Raw genomic sequence first — 25,562 nt, forward strand, 5'->3', positions numbered from 1 at the left:
GTACACCTTTCCACCCTCAAATAGATGGTCAAGCAGAAAGAATCATCCAGACTCTTGAGGATATGCTAAGAGCATGCATTGTTGATTTCAAGGGTAGTTGGGATAACTATTTTCCTTTGATTGAATTCATGTACAATAACAACTATCATTTCAGTATCCGTATGGCTCCGTTTGAGGCTCTCCATGGTAGGAGATGTAGATCTCCAATTGATTGGTTTGAAGTAGGTGAGGCCGCTGTAGTAGGTCCTGACTTGGTCTTTGATATGTTGGAGAAGGTTCAGTTAATTAGAGAGAGGCTTAGGGCTGTCCAGAGCTAACAAAGATCATATGCAGACATAAGGAGAAAGGATCTCGAGTTTGAGGTCGGTGATTTTGTGTACTTGAAAATCTCTCCTATGAAAGAAGTGAAGAAATTTGGCAAGAAAGGGAAACTTAGTCCTCGATATGTCAGTCCCTTCAGAATTCTAAGTCATTTTGGAAAGGTAGCTTACGAGCTTGAGTTGCCTTCAGAATTAGCCTCAGTACACCCAGTGTTCCATGTCTCATTGTTGAAAAAATGTATCGGTGATCCAGATGTGGTTGTTTCCCTAGAAAATTTAGATATTCAGAACAGTCTTTCCTTTGAGGAAGTTCCAATTGAAATTCTTGATCATCAAGTTCGTAGACTAAGGAACAAAAAAGTTCCACTAGTCAAAGTTCTTTGGCGAAATCAGTCCGTTGAGGGAGCCACTTGGGAAGCAGAGGCAGATATGCGAACCAAGTACCCTCATCTTTTCTCCATGAATCCAGATTCAGTATAAGGTACCAATCTTCTTAAGATTTTTCAATATCATGCTCAGTTTCAGCTGCACATCATGTTCATGCCAGTAGTGCATTCATGAATCAGTTCAGTCATGGATTTTATGCATCAAACATGCATATTCAGTGAGTAAGCTCAGTCCATCAATTTCCTCAGCTTAACCAGTTTCATTTGGGGATGAATGATCCCAAGGGGGAGATATTGTAACACCCCGTATTTCCCTAGCATAATCTAAGTCCCAATACATTAGTATTCGTATATGAATTTTTTGAAACACTCATTATTTTTCAATTTAGAGCCTGCCATTGCCTAGGAAATTCAATTAGCTTTCAACCAATATTAAATTTGCCCAAATCAAATAACCGGTTAAGAATATATGGCGATTTTAAGTTTTAGTCATTAAACACTGTCATTTTAACCTTTAGTGTGTTGCGGAGCAGGCCAATCTCCCATTTGGCAAATTCCAGTGAAGGTCTGCGATCCTGGCGCGTCGCGCCATAAGCCAACTTGACATTTGTACATTTCCAGTGTCGAAGCGCGATACCACCACATCGCGGTGAAATTTCAGGTCCCAATCAGTGAAGGACCGTGATTTTCCCACGTCACGCCACAGACCAGTTTCCCAGTTGTCCGATTCCAGTGACACGGCGCGATAGCGCCGCATCGCGCCAGCCCAAAAAATCAGGATTTTCAGTTAATTTCAAGGGCTTTTAAGTACTTTTCCATTGTCCCAGTCAGCCCCAAACACGAAATTAAGTCCCTAATAACCTAATTGGGTATTATTCTAATCAATTTTCCCCAAAATCAAGAACATTCTCTCAAGTAACAAAACCCTAACCTTCAAGAATCAAGGTCAAACCTCAAGAACTCTCCATCAATCCTTCCAAATTCATCATCCCAGGTATGTTAGATGTTCATCTATGGATTCCTTTCATCCATGGAGTTCAAGCAACCCTTTTTAAACTATAAAATTATTATCTTTTCAAGTTAATTGGTTTAAAGTATGTTCTCATCCATGAGTACTAGTGATTCCATACCATGTTACCATGAAATTATTATTATTATTCAATTCTCCATGTTTTAATATTATTATTTATTGAACAAAGCTATGATTTAACTCTATTATGATAGATTCATGCTATTTCTATATGTTTTAGGACATTCTTATGATTGTTTTGAACCATGAACTACAAGTGTTTGATAAAATGCCTACAAAAGTGATTGATTTAATAAAAACCTTCATGCTTTGTCCCTTAACCTTTAGTGTCTTTTCAGTATTATTATTTTGAGTCCTGGGTGTATTGAATACCCAAAAACCATAGATATTTACTTAATCTCATTGCAGTATCTTCAGAATAAATTCAGATTATATTATGAGCATTATCAGAACAATCATTTAAACTCAAAATAGTCTAGTATTATTTCAAAGTCTTTCAGTTAGGAGTAGGATTTAGCACCGAGCGAGTGTAGGGATGACGACTTCCCCGTCAGATAGGCAGAGTAGTTAGTAGTAGTCCCTATACCCCGAAACCACATAGCCAGTGTAAGATATGAGTAGTCACTTATCAGATTAGACTTGACTATTTTGCAGGGGTCACTCGTCAGTTCAGGCTTGATACCCTTAGTCCTATGGACATTAGATTAGTTTAGTAGATCCACATAACCATTGTTATTACCTGTGATATGATATTAACACCCTTACCACTTGATTATAGGTTGGACCCTGATTAGCTTAAATTGGGGAATGTCAGTTAGATGATACCTCCCACAGTCTCAGATGCAGTCTCAGTTACAACTCCAGTTAGTCATTCAGTTTTAGTGTTGTTTGACCCAAGCATACAGACACTACTTATTTCAGTACTTCAGTTTACAAATCTTACTCAGTCCATGTTATATGCATGGTCATACATCCCCAGTATTTATGGATTTTTACGTATCTTTAGTATTTACAAACCGTCATGCATACTCAGTCTATACAGATTCTCCATATTTTCAGTATCTATGGATTCATGTCCAATACTCAGTACTACAAGCTTTACATGTGTATTCAGATAGTTTATTACTCCTATTCATGAAACCTTGCATATCAGCCTACCTCATTTAGCATACTATTACATTCAAAGCGCTAATTGCATACTTTTCTTTTGTGCTATGATGTCTCATATCATAGGTGCTGACGCTCAGTTCTCGGATCGCACCTAGATTCTTAGATTATCAGCAGTACAGTAGCAGTGGTAAGTCCTCATCATCCGAGGATAGATTATATTACTTCATGTCTTTATCTCAGAAGTTAATAGAGTTGGTTGGGGGCCTGTCCCATCAACTCATAGTATTCAATTTAGAGGTTTTTCAGACACTACAGTTAGCTATTCAGACTATTCAGATTTCAGTATTTTTATCAGATTCATAATTCAGTAGATATTTCATTATTAAAACCTTATAGTATTTTAGTTATTCTTCCGCATTCATGATTATATTATTCAGTGCTCACAGAAGGTACCAACTCATAGGTTAGCTTGTCGTCCCTTAAAACCGTAAGCACCATGTAATGACTATGGGGTAGTCTCGGGTCATTACTGTGTTGGAAGAGGGTACCTATCTTAATCTGTTTGCAGCAAGTGCGGTAAGAATTATCTTTTTGAGTGTGTTTATGGTGGCATGTTTGTTACTAATATGGTCAGAAGGGTCATATGCATAAGTATTACCTCTCACCTATACAACTCAATGAGGATAAAAGAACTTAGTCCACTATATCATCAACTCCACCAAGCTAGAATACTAAAAAATGTACCACCTCTGGTACAAACGGTATCATAACGCTTATATACCTTATATTTTTGTTAAAATCGGAAGAGTTCCCCAAATATTGTTATTGGTATGTTAAAAGTTTTCTTTCTTGATATTTATGCTTGTTAGACCTTGGAGACACTTTGTCCTTTGTAACTCTTCTGTTGCTGTAAAGTTTGAAATTGGTCCTGAACAACTCCTAGAACTATTTTCTATTTCTAATCCATCAGAAGAGTCAATTATAATAAAAAGAATATATAAAAGTTGTGTTGTTTCAATCTATCATAAAGATACCACAACTTATCTAGTAGAGTTAGATATATCAAACTTGGATGTCATTCTTGTCATTGATTTATTACATTCTTGCTATGCCTTAATTGATTGTAGAGTCAGAGTTACAAAGTTTAAGTGTCCTAATGAGCAAGTCATAGAGCGAAAGGGTATTCCTACTGTTCGTAAGGGTCATTCGATTTCATACCTTATAACTAAAAAGATGATCTATATGGGGTATATCTACCATCTAGTTTGGGGTAAAGATTCTAAGTTTGAGACTCCATCTTTTCAGTCAGTTCCTATAGTCAATGAGTTTCCAGAAGTCTCGTAACAATATTCCCGGAGTCCCTCTTGACATGGAGACAAACTTTAGAATAAATATTCTTCCTAATATGCAACCTATCTCTATTCTACCATATAGAATGCCTAAGTCAAGTCAAAAGAATTGAAAGAATAGTTAAAGACCTTCTAGACAAGGAATTCATCAAACCCAGTGTTTTCCTATGGGGTGCCCCGATCCTCTTTGTGCATAAGAAAGATGGTTCCCTCAAAATGTGTATTAATTACCATCATTTGAACAAGGTCACAATTAAGAATAAGTATCCAATTCCTAAAATTGATGACAAGTTTAACCAGATATAGTATTCTACTTATTTGTCTAAGATTGATCCCAAATTCGGGTACCATAAGTTAAAGGTTAGAGAGTGACATTTTGAATACATCTTTCTAAACTTGGTGTGGTCACTATGAGTTTCTTTTTATGTAGTTTTGACTAAAAAATGCTCCTTCATCTTTTATGGACCTCATGAATAGAATATAATACCTTGACATGTTCATTAGCAATTCTATAGATGATATCCTGATCTACGGGGATGATATCCTGATCTACTCCCGTAGTAAGGAAGCACAAGTTGATCACCTCAGATTGTTCTTAAGACTCTTGGGGATAGATAGTTGTTCATTAAGTTCTTTCAGTATGAATTTTGACTAGATCAATTTCTTTTCTTGGGCATGTTATTTCAAGTGACGGTATTCAGATTGACTCTCAAAAGATTAAGGTGATGGAAAATTGGGCTAGGCCTACCACTACTTGGACAAATATTAGGAGCTTTTTGAGTTTAGCTGGTTACTACAAGAGGTGTCTTAAGGGGTTCTCATCTATTGCTACCCTTTTGATATATTTTACATATAAAAAGATTATGTTCTAGTGGTCTGATTTTATGAGAAGAGCATTAAGAAGTTGAAGGATTGATTGACTTCTACCCCAATTTTGACTTTTTCAAAGGGTACAAATGATTTTATGATTTGTTATGACACTTTTAGAGTTTGCCTTGGTTGTGTTTTCATGCAGAAGGGTCATTTACTATACTTCTATACAACTTAAGAATCATGAGAATAACTACACCACTCATGACCTTGAGTTAGAAGCGGTGGTATTTTCTTTGAAAGTTTAGTGTCATTAACTTTATAGTTCGCATGTTGATATCTTCACAGATCATAAGATCTTGTAATATTTCTTTAGTCAAAAGAGTTGAATCTTCATTGGAGAATATATCTTGAACTTCTCAAGGATTATGACATAAGTATGTTATACCATCTGGGAAAGACAAAAGTTGTTGTTGTTGATGCTCTTAGAAGGGTGTCTATGAGGAGTGTTGCTCATATAGAATAAGGTAATAAAGAGCTTGTGAAGTAAGTAAGGTAAGAAAGAGCTTGTAAAGGATTCACATAGACTCGCACATTTGGTGGTGTAATAGTGTAGAATGGTTTTGAGTCCTCTTTCGTGATTAAGATAAAGGAGAAGCAAGATAGTGAAGGATGCAGTCTGTAAGAAAAAAGTTTAAGTTTTTTGTCATGGGGAGAATGGTATTCATTGGTATTATAGTAGATTATCTGCTCCAAATATAGATGGGTTGAGAGAGTAGATTTTGATATAGGCTCACAATTCTAGATACTTTATTATCCAAGTTCCACCAAGATGTACCGTGGTTTGAGAGAAATCTTTTGATGGTGTGGTACAAAAAAGGACATTGCAAATTTTATAGCAAAGTGTCCCAACTGTCAGGAAAAGAAGGTTGAACATCAAAGGCCCAATAGTAAGGCTCACGATATAAACATTCCTAGATGGAAATTAAAGATAATTAATATGGATTTCATAACTGGCCTACCACGTAAGCATCAACTATATAGCTTAATTTGAGTGATTGTAGATAGAATAACTAAGTCAACTCACTTCTTACCTGTCAAGGCTAGAGATTCAGCAGAGGATTATTCCAAGTTGTTGATGTTACCCAAATTATACCTCTAAAATGAATTATAAATCAATTGATATTCAAATATAGAATCCAATTGAGGTTGGGTCGATCCTACAAGAAATATGGTTAGGACTAGGTCAATATGGTTATTTATGATTTTAGTCATTTATATGTAATTGGGGGATTTAAATGAACAAGTAAATAGTTTGCAAATTGAAGTAATAAGTAAATAGTTATCTGAGTATATTGAGAAAATTAAAGAGAATTGACTAGGATTGTGTTCCCCATTATTTCATAACTTAGTAAGTGTGTCGTATAGTGATCTATCTTAGTTCTTAGAATGAAAAACTAGTAAGTCAAGTTCACCTAAATTATTGGTCCTTCGATAGATGAATATCACTGTGCAACTTGGTCCGTCTATGAGTGTGTGCTTTACTAACTCTTACCCTTGATTTCAAATTAACTATTTCTGAACAGGGCTTAAGCTACTCAATGAGGGTTGATACCCTCAAACCTCTGTTATTAATCTCTTTTTTCATTCATTACCTCTTTGGCCCAACAAGCAAAAATAATGCAAGTTTTACTGTGTACCACTTGTTAAAAAGCAACTAATACAAAGGAAAGAACAATAAATGCATAAACACTATCAATAAGTAGTTTAGTCTATTTTTTTAATATATCATGGTTCCCACAATCCTAGTTGTGGATTAAACTACTAATACTCTCAGAATTCCAATTAGAAGTTATAGACAAAATTGTAATTATAAACTTACGAGATTGAGTAGATGAAATCCAGAGACTTGAATTATCAAAGAAAATTGAATAACCAAGAATCAATGTATGAATACTTCTTCATACATTGAATAACCCAGAGAAAGGAGGTCATGTTTCTCTCTCAACGCATTTTAGCTAGGATATGCTAATGTGCACCGACAGAAGCCACAACATACCTCGACATCGAAAAACCAGGAAGGGTAAACTAACGGAGAAATTGGTAACTCCAGAGCACCCAATTAGGCTCACTGACCTTCGGTAGTTTCATCCCATCTCAGATACAGTCAATCTTGGAAGGTAAGGAAGATAGTTAATTGGAATCATAGTCGCAGAAATCACTCTACCTGCAATCTTTCGGACCACCAACAATGGCACAGGCAGCTCGATGATTGCAATTTTCAAAGGTGGGTACTTCAACCCACCCAACTCTTGTGGACAAGTCAGAGAAACATGAGAATCGCACTATACAACGAGGTAAGAAGCTGTCTTATGTCCCACCGAGCTCGAAAGAAGGAAAACTTATAGTAAATATTGAGGCGTATGACCTCAAAGAACAAGAGAAGTACTGGAAAATAGCCATTATTGGATACGTCATAGGCAATACACCATACCTGAAAGCAATGAAAAGTTACATCTCACAGGCATGGAGTTTTGCCCAAAAACCCCAGGTACTACTACATAATGAGGGCTACTTCATCTTTAGATTTAATTCTATGGAGGATTGTGAAGGGTGAAGCAGGCTGGCCCATACACATTCCACAACAAGCCCTTTTACGTCATGACTGCCAGGTGAATTTCATCTTCAAACCTGATTGAATTACTAAAATTCTATTATGGGTAACTTTCTCAAGTCTTCCAGTGGGCTACTGTTCAACTGAAGCCCTCAGTAAAGTTGCAAGTGCAGTGGGAAAACCATTATATACGGATCAATTTAATGTGAATATGAGTAGTATATCTTATGCTAGGATTCTGGTTGAAGTGGATGTTGCCCAACCACTCCTATACACTGTTTAACTAATAACTCCGGGGGGGAAGCTTTCAACAACCTGTTGAGTATAAATTAATTAAGTTTTTTAGTGAATTTTTGAAATTTGGTCACACAACATCTGATTGTTGGATGAAAGAAAACTCAACAAAGGATTATAAATTCCAGGAAGTGAAGAAAAGGCAAAGAAGAAAGAACAAAAATAAAGTACAACCCCCACCCATGAAGCAGGAATGGATAATGAAAGTTGCACAACCAATGGAGGAAGCTTCACTGGAGGTACAGAATGAAAAGGAAAATGAAATCATACATGACCAAGAGGTCACTACTATCAGAAGCACTAAAAGAAAAGAGATAAAAACCAGTACCAGCAACATAGTGAATAGATTTTCAGTGTTAATGTAGGAAGGTACTAGTAATGCTGGAATAAGGAGATATATCACAAAGCTCCATGATAGTAGCAACTTAGAATATAAGAGGGTTGAACCAGTCCTCAAAATAGAAAGAGCTAAAATTCTTTCTGCAGAAGAATAAAGTTGAAATAATGGGTATGTTTGAGACTAGAGTGAAAGAAAATAAATAAAAAAAGGTAATAGAGAAGGTTGCAAGTGGATGGAATCATAGATTCAACTACCTTATGGCCTAGAGTGGTAGGGTGTGGATATTCTGGAAGGCAAACATCAGCTTGCAGGTTGAACTCCTCCATGAACAATTTCTACATTGTAAGCTAGAGGTCCCTATAAACCACATCTAGTTTTACCTTACTATAATATATACTAGAAGTGAAAGTCAAAATAGGGAAGTATTGTGTCAAGACTTAATTCAACTGGGACAACATGTTTAGAATGCCTGGTTGCTAAGTGGTGATTTCAATAATGTTTTGACAGTAGAAGATAGAATTGGCTCACCTGTTCTGCCTAGTGAAGTTAACAGCTTCCAAGGATGTAGCAATACCCTCTCCCTCACAGTACTCAAAGCTAAGGGTTGTTATTTCACTTTCTACAATAGGTAGTACCCTAGTAGTAGAGTGCATTCCAAATAAATTGGGCATTTGGCAACTCTCGCTGGATATCTACTTATGGTCATGTAGAGGCAGAGTATTTGAATCTTGGAGTATCTGATCATTCCCCCATAGTTGTCAGCATATGCTCTCAGCCACCAATAAGTCCAAAACCTTTCAAATTATACACGACAGTGCTAAAATTACTCTAACTTTGGTAGGATTCTATAAGATACATGGAATACTTCATGTCAGGGGACTAATATGTTCATCCTATGGTATAAACTAAAGTCAATGCAGAAAGTTCTAAAGGGGTTGAACAATTACTTAGCTTCCTACATTCAGAGGATCCAGAAAGCTAGATAAGGCCTTGAGATCACTCAAGGACTGCTCATTATAAAGCCCCTGTGTCCCACATTAATTGAACAAGAAAGCACCTGGTTGACTGAACTCAAGAAATGGAATAAAATTGAGGAGCAGGTTTATAGGCAGAAAGCTAGAGTCAATTGGATAGATGGGGAGATGCAAACACAAAGTACTTCCATGCATAATTGAAGATCCAGACAAACAAAAATGCCATTACTAGTATCTATGATGAACAGAGGAACAGGTTAGAAGATCCAGTGTAGGTGGAAGCTGAATTCACCAGATTCTTTTCAAACCTTATGGGAACAGCTGGAACAGAACTACCTTGTCCAAATGTTGAAGTTATCAGAAGTTGACCCTGCCTTTCCTATGATTAGAAATGCAAGCTAATCACTCATATTACTGAGCAGGAAATCTATGCAATCATAAAAAGCATGCCACATGATAAATCCCCAGGTATTGATGGTTTCCCAGCTGAGTAAAATTGGTCCATAATAAAACAGGATGTAATTGATGTTGTTAAGGAATTTTTTGAATCTGGAAAACTTTTGAGGTCTTTTAGCCGTACAGTTTTGACCTTAATCCCTAAAGTAACCAATTCAACTTATGTGAGGGATTATAGACCTACAGTTTGTTGCACTACAGTCTACAAAATAAACACCAAGATCCTTACTAATAGAATCAAAAGTGTTGCCCAGCATATATAAACCCCTCCCAATCAGCTTTTGTGGAAGGTAGGAACATAGCAGACAACATCTTTTTCAATCATGAAATTTTTAAGTGGTACTCCAAGAAAGGACTATTACCTAGCTGTGTCATGAAAGTTTATCTTAGGAAGGCTTATGACTCAATTGAGTAGGGTTTTCTGAAGGTGCTATTAGCTGAATTAGGTTTTCCAAGAAAATTCATAGTATGGATTATGGAATGTGTGACTTCTGTTTCTTATTCCCTTGTGATCAATGGTTGCCTGTCAAAGCCATTTTAGGGAAAGAGGGTCATAAGACAAGGGGACCTTATGTCCCCTTACCTTTTTGTTATTGAAATGGAATATCTCTATAGAAAATTCCAACTTGTGCAGCAACACAAAGATTTCAGGCATCATCCCATTTGTAAAAGGATGGGTGTGGTTCACATCAGTTTTGTAGATGATTTGCTAATGTTCAGTAAGGCTAAACTGAAGTTAATACACCTGTTGCAAGAGGCTTTTGCAAGATTCTCAACTGCATCAGGCCTTCAAGCAAGCCCGGAGAAGAGCTCCTTGTATATGGTAGGTGTAAAACCTCAGCAAAAGCAAGAACTACTGCAGGCACTTGGATACAGGGAAGGATAAATCCCATTCAAATTCCTGGGGGTCCCTCTCTTCAAAAAACTCATAGTGAGTCAATGTATACCCCTAGTGGAAAAGATAACAGAGAGAATCCGATGTTGGTCTGCAGAATTACTGTCTTATGCTGGTAGACTACAGTTGCTCAAGGCAATGGTACTCAGTATACAAACTTAGTGGGCACAAATGTTTGTCCTACCCAAAAAAATCTTGAAAATGATAGAAGCCATTAGTAGAACTTTCTTGTGGAAAGGTTCTACAGAGATATCCAGAAAGTCCCTTGTGTCTTGGGATAAATTATGCATGCCTCAAGTAGCAGGAGGGATAAATATGTAGAATGTGAGACTGTGGAACACGACATCAATCTTAAAACTATTATAGGCAATCAATGAGAAGAAGGAATGCCTTTGGATCAAGTAGATATGAGACAGTAGAGACATGCCATATTCCAGCAAATGCAACATAGGTCATCCGGAAAATATAGCATCAAGAGAATTATTATGCAATGCCCAACTTTGCAGGGAATCCTTGAGACTAGATTCAAAACTGTGGTAGTCAATGGCTAGCTTAGCATCAGGAAATTAGCTGCTACTCCAGTACAAAAAGGTACCCTGGAAGATCATAATACTTCAATAACATATTCATCCCCAACATAAATTTATCTTATGGATGGCTATAAGAAGAAGGTTAGCAACTATGGATAGGCTGCTGAAATTTGGCATTTTATGTGCCTTAAAATTACATATTCTGTGATTCAACTACAGGAACATTGTACCTCTTACTCTTTGATTGCTACGTGACTAAGTCTATGGCAAAGATTACTGACATGGTTGAAAATTCAGAGGACTATTGGCTGCTGGCAAGAAGAGGTACAGTAGTCAACCACATAGCAAAAAAGAAGACAGGTAAAGGAGCTATCATTTGTTGTGTGTTTGGTATGCTAGTGAATATAATATGGAGAGAAAGAAATAGAATAAGGTTTCAAGCTGCACACTACTATGCAGACATGTTATACAGGAAAATTGCACTACATATGCACATCACTGGTAGGGGAAATACTCGCTGGCAGACTCAACTTCAACAATTGAATAAATTTCCATAAGTACTGCTAGTGTCATGATAGAATCCGAATATGTAATAGATAAAAGGGCTAGTGTATAGATTATTTTTTCTTTTCTAAGAGGCAAGAGGTCAGCTCTTTGTAATGGACTCACTTTGGTACTAATAAAAATCTTTATTTATCAAAAAAAAAATTCTTCAAAATTCAAGAACACAACCATTTATATGTTTCTAAGGTTTCAAAGAGCGTAATAAGAATAAAAATAAAAGAGAACTTAGGAAAAGTATTTATATATAAAACAAAACTTATCATAAACACAATAAGAATGGAGGTTTGAAAATGCCTATGAGTTGTAGGGTGTCCTCTCGACTCGTGGGTCTAGGTCGTTGTTCATTCTTCATTCGTCTTGAATTTTGTTGCTATTGCTCAATATGACTCGTTCTTTGATCATAAGAGTCATACAAAGACTCGTATCCATTGGGTCTTGTTTTGCACATTTTCAGTAACTGCTTCCTACGACATCTCAGAACCAGTCACCATGACTCGTGCCTTCTTCTCACGAATCGTAGCTTTCTTCTATGGTGACTAACTCTTAACTTTTCAACCTTCTGTTTCTTCTTTCCACGATCCATCCGAATGAGTGAGCATGACCCGTATGTTGACTTCACGAGTTATTCATTCCATTTGTGTTCATTGATTTTTTTGCTTTTCTAATTCATGACTTCTTAGAATAGGTCAAATGGACTCGTGGCTTGACTTCACGAGTCATATCTAGCATTCGTATTTTATACTTGGATTTCAGTCTTCAGGACTTGTTTTTTGGTCATCGGAATGGGCCTTGGTATGATTTGTTCCTTGACCCTACGAGTCGTACCTTAGCTCCAAGAGTCAACATTACTTTTTCAGTCTTTTTTTGTTGTTCACTTCTGATACCTGTTTTCTGCAAAAACTCACAAACATACATCATATCTACCAAAAAGTACTACGAACGTATACCAATCCCTTATTTTGGGCTTTGGAAGTTTCATAAAATCATAGCACATCAACTCCTTCAACTAAGAACATTTTTGGTCCTCAAGCAACAAAATAAAAACTATACTATCATGATGCTTAAACAAAAGAAAACTAGGAAACTACGGCAGTCACAAGGCTTTTAGACAATTCATCTCACAAGTTCGATATCCTCCTTTTTCTTACTACAAAACAAACGTGTGTACACCACTTATCAAATTGAGACGAGAGGGTCTATGAATAACATTACGGTATCAATGGACAAGTTTGCATATACAAATGACAGTTATCCTAACAATCAACAATCAACAATGTTACCCTAGTGCCTTCACCACAAAGAAGTCCTAAATACAATAAATATTCAAATTGGGATTAGTACAAATGCACTCGCTCTCACAAAGAAACTCAAATATTGCATGCACAATAGTATATGTTGTCCTTATTTTCTATGCCTTGATTTTTGAACAATTAGACTAGGATCACGATAGAAATTTACTCAACTTGTAGCGTAGGCTTGGGGACGGGTATGGTATATTTGGAAATAGTGGTTATTCCCTCCTTGACGCTACGCTATCTATTCCACTTTTAATCCACTCTTTTCCTCCTTATTCTCTTTTTGTTCTTTTTTCCTTTTCTTGCGATAAGTGCAGCTTTATTTCAAACTCAATTTTTTCTTCTTCTTCTTCTTCTTCTTTTTATCTTTTTCTTCTTCTTCTTCTTTTCTTTTAGCATATGTCACACACGTTAATCTCTTTTTTAACTACTGGTCTTTTCTTTCATACCTCATTCTTTTTTTATCTACCTTTACAGTAACCATCCTCAATTTAGAAAATTTTCCTTAGTTGAGGTGCACAATGTCCAAGAGGGACTAGAATCAAAACTAGGATTTGAAGAAAAATCAAGAAGGTGGAATATAAGCAGTAAAACAAGGTAAAATCTAAGCAGTGACTAACACAAGACCAACAAGGGCACCAAACATAGAGAAGTCACTTCTACTTGTTTTCATGTTAATGTATCAGATAGATTTGGTCTGTTCCTGTTGGGGAAGAGATCTCATGACATATTTAATGAAAAAAGAGACATAAGTTCACTAAAGAAATGATAATTCTGTTCTTCTTACGAATTCTTATTATGATGTTAATTGAAGAAAAATAATAGGTAAACAAAAGTACTTATAATGTTAAGGTCGTGCTATAAATAATTTGTGATTGAATGACAAAAGAGATTATTAATTTCCATTCTAGAGAAATTAAGGGGCCAACCTTAGTTTCATTTACTTTGATCGTGAGATATTCAGTGAGAAAATATCTTAGATTTAACTGATCCCAACCGATAATTATTCCATAATTGCTAATACAATATCAAATCAATTGATATTTTATTAGTTAACTAACGAATTAATACATTTAAAAGACGATATCTGATAAGTCAAATCGTTAAGTGTAATTATCCACCTGAATCTACCCGATAAGCAGCCCTAATATAGTCCTAATTAACCTGGATCATGTATATGTTGTGGAAGATTTACTAAGTTGAATTGTGTATTGTTGTATAGGGTAAATTAAGTGTAGGGACATGTGGCATAATCTGGATAAGCGGCTCGAGTGCATGACACAATACTGCAAGCTGTGATTACAGAAAGTCTTTTTTGAGTGATCAACGATAGGGATATAGAAACGATCACTCATCATTCTCAATGACATGACACAAGAAGATAAAGAGGGGACAATGATGTCAGGCCTTCCAAGAGCACAGATAAAATTGTACGGAGCTAAGCATTAGAAGAATATTAGTTGGCCTACTAACAAATCAGACATATGATCCATATGTATCCGTATAGGTCTTAGCCCCTTAAGGCTTTATTGCCAAAATGTGATTGGCTATATTCTAAGGTTGTAAAGTATAAATGGTCGTCCTACTTTACTTGTAAAGGGATCTACTCTCTCACTCTCTCAATCAATACAATAGTTCTTACTTGGTCTCATTTTCTTGTTGCTCTTGAATATTCACATAGTTATTGTTGTTTCCATAGATTTCTCATATTATCTCTCGATAACACTCATGAATAGTCTCAGCTTACTCAGATTTGTTTGCTTTACTTATTTACTCTGTTTTGTTTGTAATTAATTGATTTCTTTCATTTTCTGGAATATAACTGCTAATAAATTGACTCTAAAACAAGGTTGAATTCTAACGTGCACTCTTGACTCACCTACAAATTCAATTGTACAAAATTCACGATAAACAATTATAGCAATGCACAACCAATTTGGATAGACCGTCAAGAAAGGTTTGGCAAAATTAATAGTTTGTGGATATATCACAATCCCAATTTGATTTGATTTTTGTATTTGACAAATTAACTTAATTGATTTGGTCATTTTATGGATAAAAATCGAGCCCAGTCAAATCATTAACGCTGCTCATGATAAGCCTTCTTTGGCATACATGATTCCTCAGGAATAGATGACTTCTTCCGCACTGGCTGACAGATCTAAGTCCAAGAACCATACAGTGAGGAGGATTTTCTTCTTCCATTTAGTATAGTTACCGCCAAAAAATATTTGAATTTGCCCATTTTCATTGAAAATAGCAGTAGAAAAAGTTGTAAATTACGAGAAAACAAAAACACACATACGTAAGATATGAGTTATGACGTACAGACCATCAAAAGTGAATCACATTAATACCAATTCAAAGTAAATTCTTGATCTCCAAATAGGTAAAAGGTTGCAAATTATGTACATAATATACTTAAATTTTTAAGATAAGTAACCACAAAAAGAACTAAAAAATAATTTATACTTATTTAAATTGAAAATTTTATTATCTTATTTCAATTAATCTCACAAAAACAGTTACCTTGCTATTACCATTTTAACAAGATAATTGAACTATATAAATATCATTATAATTTGAATACTTACTTTATATGATGAAATATTTCCTTTCATATCAAATATTCAAGATATCGTGGTTAATTAGTAAATGACAAACAAGAAATTCAAGAATGACATCTCACACAGAATGTTAATTTTTTTTAATTAAAGCTTTCATTATTTCGTGATATTTTGTTTAAACCTTTTTCTATTTATGGACACAACTTTTTTATCTTGCAAAGATAGAAATAAGATTTATGGATAGTCTACACTCCCTAAATCTTATTTTTGAAATTACATTCTATATATTATTTTTATTGTGTACATGTATATACATTGATACTTATATTTATGCACGTATAATGTGTATGGGTTAAAACGGCTTAGATAAGGATTTAGCCGACTAGGTCGACCTGGCAAGGGCGGATCTAAGGTATTAGATGTGGGTTAATGAGAACTCAGTAACTTTCGTGCGGATCTTTTATTTATATTGAGAAATTTAGTAAATATATAAAAATTATAAGTTGAAAACCCATAAATGAAGTGTGTCATTGGTCTAATGATAGAGAAAACTTGCTAAAGCTTTGTACGCCCCTTAGTTGTGGGTTCTAACCCTGTATCCTAGACTCGCCTCTGGTCGACCTAGGTCAAGAACTGACCCTAGAGGCAGAGTCAGGATTTGAAGTTAGGGGGTTTAGAAAATTAAATTAAAAAGGAAAAAAATTATCACATTTATATTGAATGCGAAATATTTCAAATTTTGCTGGAGGAGGCAAAGGAGAGTTATCCAGAGGATATTGTGGTGGCACTTGGAAGTGATTCTGTTGAAGATATAAGCAAAAATGTGGAGATGCTGTCAAATTGGATCAGTAGTTGGAACCCTGTTTCAATTTTTAGATGATCCTTTGCAAATTCACATAGAATTATGTACAGATGAGTAGTGTCTCTCACGCCACAATTGCAATTACATGGGATTGAGCATGTCTCAAATAGATGCCGCGGAGGAATTTGGTGAGCTCATTACTACTAGGAACTTTGCTGGTTGTCTTACCACATGCCCAAACAAATGAATCTGGAAATACAATTTCAATCCAATGACAATTTAATGGAACAGATTTCAGATTTCGATTTCGATTTCGATTTCGATTTCAAGTTGCTGCAGAATTTCAGATCTGGAAATACAATTTCAATCCAGTTCGGGTCGCTAGTGTAGGGAATTAATTGGTGGGGGTGTATTCCTGTTATGATTCAGTATTCAGTGTTCCGTGTCCCGTGTTCCATGTTTATTACGAATATGTGTGCTTGCCTCTGCTTTATATTCCTGCATTCCTGCTTTACTCTGTTCTATATTCTTTATGGGTGCCGTATCTATGTTACATCATCTGCTTCTGTGCTGTACTATGTGTTTGTATGATGTCTCGTGACTTGAGCCGGGGGTCTTTCGGAAACAGCCTTTCTACCTCATCAGAGGTAGAGGTATGGACTGCGTACATCTTACCCCCCCAGACCCCACTAAGTGGGAATACACTGGGTTTGTTGTTGTTGTTGTTGTTGTATGTTTTTTTTTTCATTCAAAAAGTATTTTTATTTAAAACAATCTGCATCTATGTGCAAACGTGCACAAGATGGAGAAGAATACAGCTTTTAAAATAAAAAATATACACATATAATAATAGCAAAAAAGGAATAAAATATTATAAAACATTATAGTTATTATGGATGTCCACTACTTCAAGAATTTACTCATCCACTACTTCATACACCATTATGGGGTGGAACTCTTACACCTTTGACCTCCCCATAACCTTCATGATTTATCTCATGTTTATGGTGTAACTCTTGCACCTTTTAACCTCCTCATAACCTTCATGATTAATGTCATGTTTATGACAACCTTTCATATGCCTATATGTTATACTATAAATAGAAGCATAAAGTTCATATTATAGATACTTGAAAGATTTATATACTTGATACTTGAAAGAATGAAAAACTATCTTCTCTTGTCTTCTCTTCTCATTATTTTTGTCTACTTTCTTGTTCATATTATTCATCTTTTGGCTTAATTTTAAAACACATTATCAACACGAACCTCACAAAATAAGGGTAAGTATTGGTAAGTTTTATCTACTTTTAAAGAATTATGATATTGAAACAAAGTCGGTCAAAATCTCGATTGAAGGTAAAGCACGTTTGAATTTGATTCACGATATCACATTACTTTCTGTACAATCATATATATATATATATATATATATATATATATTATTTGGACTTTCCTTGCAAAGGAGTTGATGATTGAAAAAGATTCTTTACTTGAAGGAGTTATCTAACATTATTTTATTTTTTGCCTTCTGTTTGGCTCCAACATATATTTCTTCCATATTAATAATTCATTTTATTATATGTGTCATATTAAAAGGGGATACAGTGATTTGATTTAATTTTTACACCTTTACATATTGATTTATGTTATGCTATATTTTTTTATTTGAGAAAATAATTGAAGAATAAAGAGGCAAATTTTCATGTTAATTTTTAAATTGTTGAATTTAATGTTATTAAAATTAGTATAATAAATTAATGAATTTAATTAGAATGGTGAGAAAATCTCTTTATTATCTGTTAACACAAATGACTATTACTGTCGGCTATTAATTGTTTATCTTTAAGTTTGAAATGTCAATATTGAACATGATATAAATTATCATATGATACACTGTAGCAGGGTAAAGAATGTAACAAGTCAAAATTATAACTTACGGATGTGTACAAGGTACTTTGATTTATGTTATTAGTTAAAGGTAATATGATGAATTTAAGTCTCATCGCACCAAGAGAAAAAATATTGGTTTAAGTTTTGGTGCACAATGATGATCTTTGGTTTAAGTCCTACGAAATTATGGCCTCGTACGTCTATATTGGTAGGACGTTGGGTTCGTGTCCCAATGCATTTTGACGATATGACGATGACTAAGGCAATTGATGAAAAGTCATAAAATTTGTCACATTGATATACTCCATTTTTTGATATGAATGTGGTAGCGTTGAGTAATAAGTTTAAAAATAAAAAAAGTGGTTTAATATATGTGGGCATGAAGAAAAAAATATAATAGTCATCATTGTGGTGATTGTAAAAGAAAGAACATTACGGATTCTCAAAATGATCCTTCAAAAGATAAAGGTTATCTTTATCATTAATTTGATAGGCAAGGTATTGGACACTCGATTGTAGTGTGATTTAATTTGATACAACAACAACAATAACAACATACCCAGTATATTCCCACCAAGTAGAGTTTGGGAGGGTAAGTGTACGCAGTCCATACCACTACCTTAATTATGAGATAGAGAGGCTATTTCCGATAAATCCCCGACATAAAATATAGCAATCTAAGATAAGATAAGAAATAGTAATAGAACAAGATACAATTGAAATTAACATATACAATAATACCAAAAGCAAGATACTCCAAGTATACACCAAAATATACAACATCCTAACTCAGACTAACCTTCTATCCCAATTCGCCTCCTTCACAACTTCCTATCCAGGGTTATGTCCTCGGTAAGCTGAAGCTTCTCTATGTCATGCCTAATCACATCCCTCCAATATTTCTTCGGTCTACCTCTACCTCGCTTGAAACCATCCCTAGCCAACCTTTCATACCTCCGTACTGGGGCATCTGTGCTCCTCCGCATCATATGACAGAACCATCTCAACCTCACTTCCCTCATCTTGGATTCCACTGAATCCACTCCTACTTTATCTCGAATAACCTCATTTCTAATCCTATCCTTTTTAGTATACCCACTCATCTACCGAAGCATTCTCATCTCCGCTACCTTTATCTTCTGGATGTGGATCTTCATAACAGGCCAACACTCCACCCATACAACAAAGTCGGTCTAACCACCACTCTGTAGAACTTTTCTTTAAGTTTGGGAGGTACCTTTTTATCACACAAGATACCGAAAACAAGCCTCCATTCCATCCACCCAACCCCGATCCGATGAGTGACATCCTCATCAATCTCTCCATTCTCCTGAATCATCGACCCCAGATTCTTGAAACTATCTCTCTTACTGATAAATGAGTGCCAAGATTTATAACCATATCAGACTCATGAGATACCTCACTGAACTTACACTCCAAATATTTCGTCTTGGACCTACTCAACCTAAATCTTTTAGACTCAAGAGTTTGTCTCCAAACCTCTAACTTAGCATTAACTCCACTATGAGTCTCATTAATCAATACTACATTATCCGCAAAAAGTAAATAATAAGGCACCTCATCCTGAATGTGCTGCACCAAAACATCCATTACCATGACAAAAAGAAATGGACTAGGCGTCAAAATTTAATGTAACCCCATCAAGATAGGAAAGTGCTCCGAATCCCCACCCCTCATCCTAACCCAAGTATTGGCTCTATCATACATATCCTTAATAGCCCTAACATAAAATCTAGGTACACCTCTGGCCTCCAAACACCTCCAAAGAACCTCCTTGGGAACCCTATTATAGGCCTTCTCTAAGTCGATAAAAATCATGTGCAAATCCTTCTTCCTTTCCCTATACTGCTCCACCAGTCTCCTGAAGAGATGGATGGCTTCTGTAGTTGAGTGCCCTGACATAAATCCAAATTGATTTTCAGAGATAGTAACAATCCTCTACAACCTCAACTCTACCACCCTCTCCCAAACCTTCATAATGTGACTCAACAACTTGATACCCCTATAATTATTGCAATCCTGAATGTCGCCCTTATTCTTATACAACAGAATCATCATATTGCACCTCCAAGCTTTAGGTATCTTTGCCATCTTAAAAATTATGTTAAACAACCGAGTCAACCACTCCATACCTGCCTCTCCTATACACTTCTAAAAATCAACCAAAATCTCATCTGGCCCCGTCGCTCTACCTTTACGCATCCTAAGAATTTCCTCCTTAACCTTCTCAACCTTAATACACCTATAATAGCCATAATATCGAAATCTTTTGGAATGCTCCAAATCCCCCAACACAATACTAGTATCCTTTCCATCGTTCAGGAGCTTATGGAAGTACGATTGTCATATCTTCCTAATTGACTCTCCTCTACCAAAACTTTTTCATCCACATCCTTAATACACTTCACCTGATCTAGTTTCTGAGTCCTCCTCTCCCTAACCTTGGCATGCCTGTACAACTTTTTATCCCCACCTTTACTATCTAACGCTGAGTATAAACTCTCGAAAGTAGCATCTTTAGCCCTCATGACCGCTAACTTTGCCTCTCGCTTCTTATTCTCCTCCCTATTCTTACGTTTATCTTCTTCATCCTTAATCTCCTCCAACTTGGCATATGCTCTTTTCTTGGCCTTCACCTTTTTCTTTACTTCTTCGTTTCACCATCAATTCTCTTGGTGCTTGCCCGAATGACCACTCGAGACCACCAACACCTCTCTAGTGACCTCCAATACCTCTCTAGTTGTCTCTCTGATGCAATTAGTAGTCTTGTCCTACATATTATCTATATCCCCTCCACTCCTCCAAGCCTTTCTCGCCATCAACCTATCCCCTATATCCAGTGCACTGGCCAAAGTCACATTGCCCTATCTAATCCTCGCCTGATCCTCCATACATCTCCTTCTCTGCTTCTTTTTTATCTCCAAGTCCATAATTAAAAGCCTATGCTGGATCGAAGGACTCTCACTCGGTAAGACCTTACAATCCCTACAAATAACCCTATCCCCTTTTCTAAGGAGCAAGAAGTCAATCTGAGTCTTGGCCACCAAACTACAGAAGGTAACCAGGTGAACCTCCTTCTTGGAAAAGTTCAAATTAACTACCACCAATCCAAACGGCTGAGCAAAATCCAGAAGTGTCAGTCCTTCAACATTCCTAACACTAAAACCATGTTAAATGGTGATACATTTAATCTTTCAAAATGATGTTGAGGTATATATCATATGAATATGATAAATGTTAAGATATTGAGAATATAGAATATATTAGTCCATTTCTTGAAGAGAATGTGACTAGTGATAAATATCATGGATGCCCGACCATTCATGAAAGTGAATGTGTCAAGATATGATGAAAGTCACAGACAAAGACGTGCATATATATGATTGGATAAATATCAAAACTCACCTCTACGGGAGGTTTGAAGGAAATAAAATTTTAATTTGGTATAAAAAGTTTATTGATGCTATAGTGTGTTTGATCATGATCTATCAAGGGGTAAGATCAAGAAGTGGTTCTTGCCAACAAAAGTTTTGGTCATGATCAAAATAAATATTATGGTGTGGTCGAATGAATTTATCATTGATTGCTTAAATATGGTACGCCCAAAAAGAACTTTGCCAAATGTTATAAAAAAATTTATTATTAAAGGTAAAAGTAAAGCAAGAAAGAGGTCTTGCATATAATGATTTTGTCTACTAAGAAAATAATTTTCTCCTTAAAAGTAGATGGTACCCATGCGAATGGTGTTTTTGAAATATAAGGTAGTACACAAGTATTTCATAGCTTCAAAAAGTTAGTGTGTTACTAGACGGAGGAATTTTATTTATGATATTGAAATTGTAATAAACCTCCTAAGCAACTTTTAGAGTTTCAAAAAAAATTGACAAGAAAAGAAATTATTATTATTTTGAGACTATAAATTATGAAAAGTTTTTATATCTTCATGGGTTACAAATATTTATGGGAAAGTCTACCCATTTTTATCATGTTTGTTGATACAAATATAGGTATGGTGATGAAATCACATGTTGTAGTAAACGAAAATTTTACAAGAAATATATAAATTGGCATGACCGGTTGACCATCCTGGTTCAAATATGATGCAAAGATAATTGAGAATTCATGAGGTTTTACATTGAACAAATAAATGATTCTTCAAGAATTATGTTGCTTGTTCTCACTATAAAATATTATACCAACTAAGGTTATGGTTATATCCCCTAAATTTTTTGAAACGTACAACAAGGTGAATATTGGCCCATTCACCTGCCATGTGGACCGTTTATTAGGAAATAAGATGCATCTATGGTTGGTCACATTCACTGCTATCAACTTGCAATTTGATTTTAGCAAGGTTGTTTGCTCAAATTGTTAAATTGAGAGTATGGTTCCAAACATTAAAAGTTGATAATGCTGATTGGTTTAGCAGAAAAAATTTACGTGCCTCCAATTATGGCTGAACCATTGATTATGAGAACAAATCTCTCCAAAAAAAATTTAGTGTGAGACGATTTTATTTAAATGTAGCAACATTTGTATGCATCAAGCCAACAAGGTTCCCCTATATTGTTGGTTCAGGGTCAAGAACCAATTAAAATCCATCTAAATAATTTAAATGTGCAATATCCACCATGCACAAAGATGGATCCCCCAATAAGATTGGGGTGAATGGGGGAGATATGATTAATAGATGAAATATATGGAATGAATTATCGAGATCCTCGTAAAAAAATAGTGAACTTGAAGTTCAATAGATAATTCATGATTTGCAAAATATTGTAAGTTCATTGACAGACTGATTCTATGCTATAATTCAACTATAAATGCTCCAATGGAAAGTTCTTGAAGGACAGAGTCTATGATACGCTTGAAGCGTGACAGATAAATCGATTCTAAACATAAAACTCCTTGAATAAGGAGAGGAGAAAATGATAAATATGGTCAATGATAATGAGGCAAGTGCTTTAAAAAGCACTATAACGTAACTCTTTATAAAACTTTGGCAAAAGTTCAAGTACTTGAAAATGATGGAAAAGAAGAGACCGATCTTGATATTTTAAGTCATAATGAAATCGATATTAAATAACCGTCGATGGTATCTTTGGTATAATGTAGAGCTCACCATTATAAATGGTATTGAGGATCTTGAATTTAAATCTGTCAAATAATATGGACAGATAAATTATGCAATTCAAGTTTATTGTTTTTCACTTGAAAAATGACGTTTTGAAATTAGTCCATAGACTAATGTATAATACCAGTGGGATACAATTTGGTGATTATGCGAAAAGTAAAATCATAAGATATAAAATATGATTTGTGCCTATAAGGCATAAAGGTTATTAGCAAAAGTCCTGGTATTATTGTTTGGAGATGTCTTCTCCTATGGTGGATGGAATAAGGTTTCTTTAAATCTGGCAATGTATGAAAAAAAAATTAATACGTATAACGAATGACTGTCATGTCTAGCTAGATGGAAAATACAATAGGAAAATCCTTAAAGGACTAAAAGAGTTTCGATCCATTGAATATCCCAATGGTTGAAAAATCTCTTACCTTAAAGAAAGATCAATTTTCATCTCATGAAAATGGTTAGAAAATACCATGTATTAGTGCAATTGATGCATTTTTATATACTGTTATTTCTATACATGAGAATAATTTTTATTAATGTGTATAAAGACATAATTTTACTTTTATGTGAATGTGAGTGAAATCAAATATTATTGATATAGATTTATTATTTCTAACAAATATTGCCAAAGGATTGTCGGTTATGCAAATGTAGTTCAATGTGCAAATGACTTGAGATGATGAGGTCACATATAAAGTGATTTTCAAGAATTTATTTGACTGAGTTCAAGGGCTTAACATATCCAAGAAACAAGAAAACAACACATCAGGGTGATTTCAAGAATGCAACGTTTTCTTGAATGTGATTTGATTACAACCACACAGTCAATATCGATATTGAAAGCTGACATATAAGATTGATGTGCTTCATCTTTGAGAAGTGAAAAGATGTTTGCATCAGGGGAGTAAAATACACATTGCACTCTTTTTTTCTTGGCCTAGGTTTTGTCCCAATGAATTTTCCTGACAAGGTTTTTAATGAGGTAACAAACAAACGTATATTAAAAAATATGTGTGCTCTTTTTCTTTCACTAGAATTTTTTCTATGATTTTTTTTCTAGTAAGATTTTAACGAGACACATTATCTATGGACATTCAAGGGGGAGTATTGTAAAACATTATAGTTATTGTGGATGTCCACCACTCCAAGAATTTACTCATCCATTACTTCATACACCATTATGAGGTGTAACTCTTACACCTTTAACTTCCCCATAATCGTTATGATTAATGTCATGTTTATGGTGTAACTCTTGCACCTTTTGACCTCCTCAAAACCTTTATGATTAATGTCATGTTTATGACAACCTTTCATATGCCTATGTGTTATACTATAAATAGAGGCATAAAGTTCATATTATAGATACTTGAAAGATTTGTATACTTGATACTTGAAAGATTTGTATACTTGATACTTGAAAGAATGAAAAACTCTCATCTCTTGTCTTCTCTTCTCAATATTTTTGTCTACTTTATTGTTTATATTATTCATCTTTTGGCCTAATTTTAAAACACAAAAGATAATGTTAAGAATGGGTCTCAAACTCACTACACTCACAAGAGAGTAACCTTTCACAACTTCCCCTTGCCACTAAGCCATTAACTTTACTTGTCATATGGGCTCAGACTGAAATATTTATATATATTCACTAGAATTTCTAGTGCTAATACATATTCTACGCAAAAGCTACTGGGTTCGTCTGAACCCCCTTATTCTATTGTAGCTTCGCTCCTGACTGACTGGCAACAACGCCATCTCGAGAGTGATGTTGATACGGTGAGGCGTCCACTTAGGTAATAACAAAGTCGCATGAGACCAACTAGGATAGTGACCGTGCTACGCAACAAATGAAAGGACAATGTGTTAGAGTTTTCAAAAAGCATTAGCCGCACTCGACAGAGTCGCGTCTGACACATTCTAGTGGGTTGTTGCCTTTCCAATGACACACGGGCAAAGACGTTCTTCTATTGGCCACAAACAATGCTAGCCCCCTGTAAATAGAGACTCCCTTCCCGATTGTAAATGATTGGATTTCTGCCTCTCTATCCTAAGCAATAAAAATCCTTAGTTTTGTTGTTAAGCTCTCTCTATTTTACTTAGTTATTTTTTAACTATTTACGCTTGCTTATTTTATGTTCGCGATCACAATGAGGCCATAGCTGAAAGGACTCTGGAATA

At 35.2% G+C, this 25,562-nt stretch overlaps 1 long non-coding RNA gene across 1 annotated transcript; it reads left to right on the forward strand.

The window, feature by feature from the left end:
- Positions 1–5,232: 5,232 nt before the first annotated feature.
- On the forward strand, positions 5,233–14,615 carry LOC124887411. Its single transcript, XR_007045121.1, has 2 exons — positions 5,233–11,468; positions 14,190–14,615. It is a non-coding gene; the product is annotated as an uncharacterized LOC124887411 (long non-coding RNA).
- The last annotated feature ends 10,947 nt before the right edge of the window (positions 14,616–25,562 follow it).

The sequence above is a fragment of the Capsicum annuum genome, chromosome 9 (genome assembly GCF_002878395.1).
Source record: "Capsicum annuum cultivar UCD-10X-F1 chromosome 9, UCD10Xv1.1, whole genome shotgun sequence".
Lineage (NCBI taxonomy): Eukaryota > Viridiplantae > Streptophyta > Magnoliopsida > Solanales > Solanaceae > Capsicum > Capsicum annuum.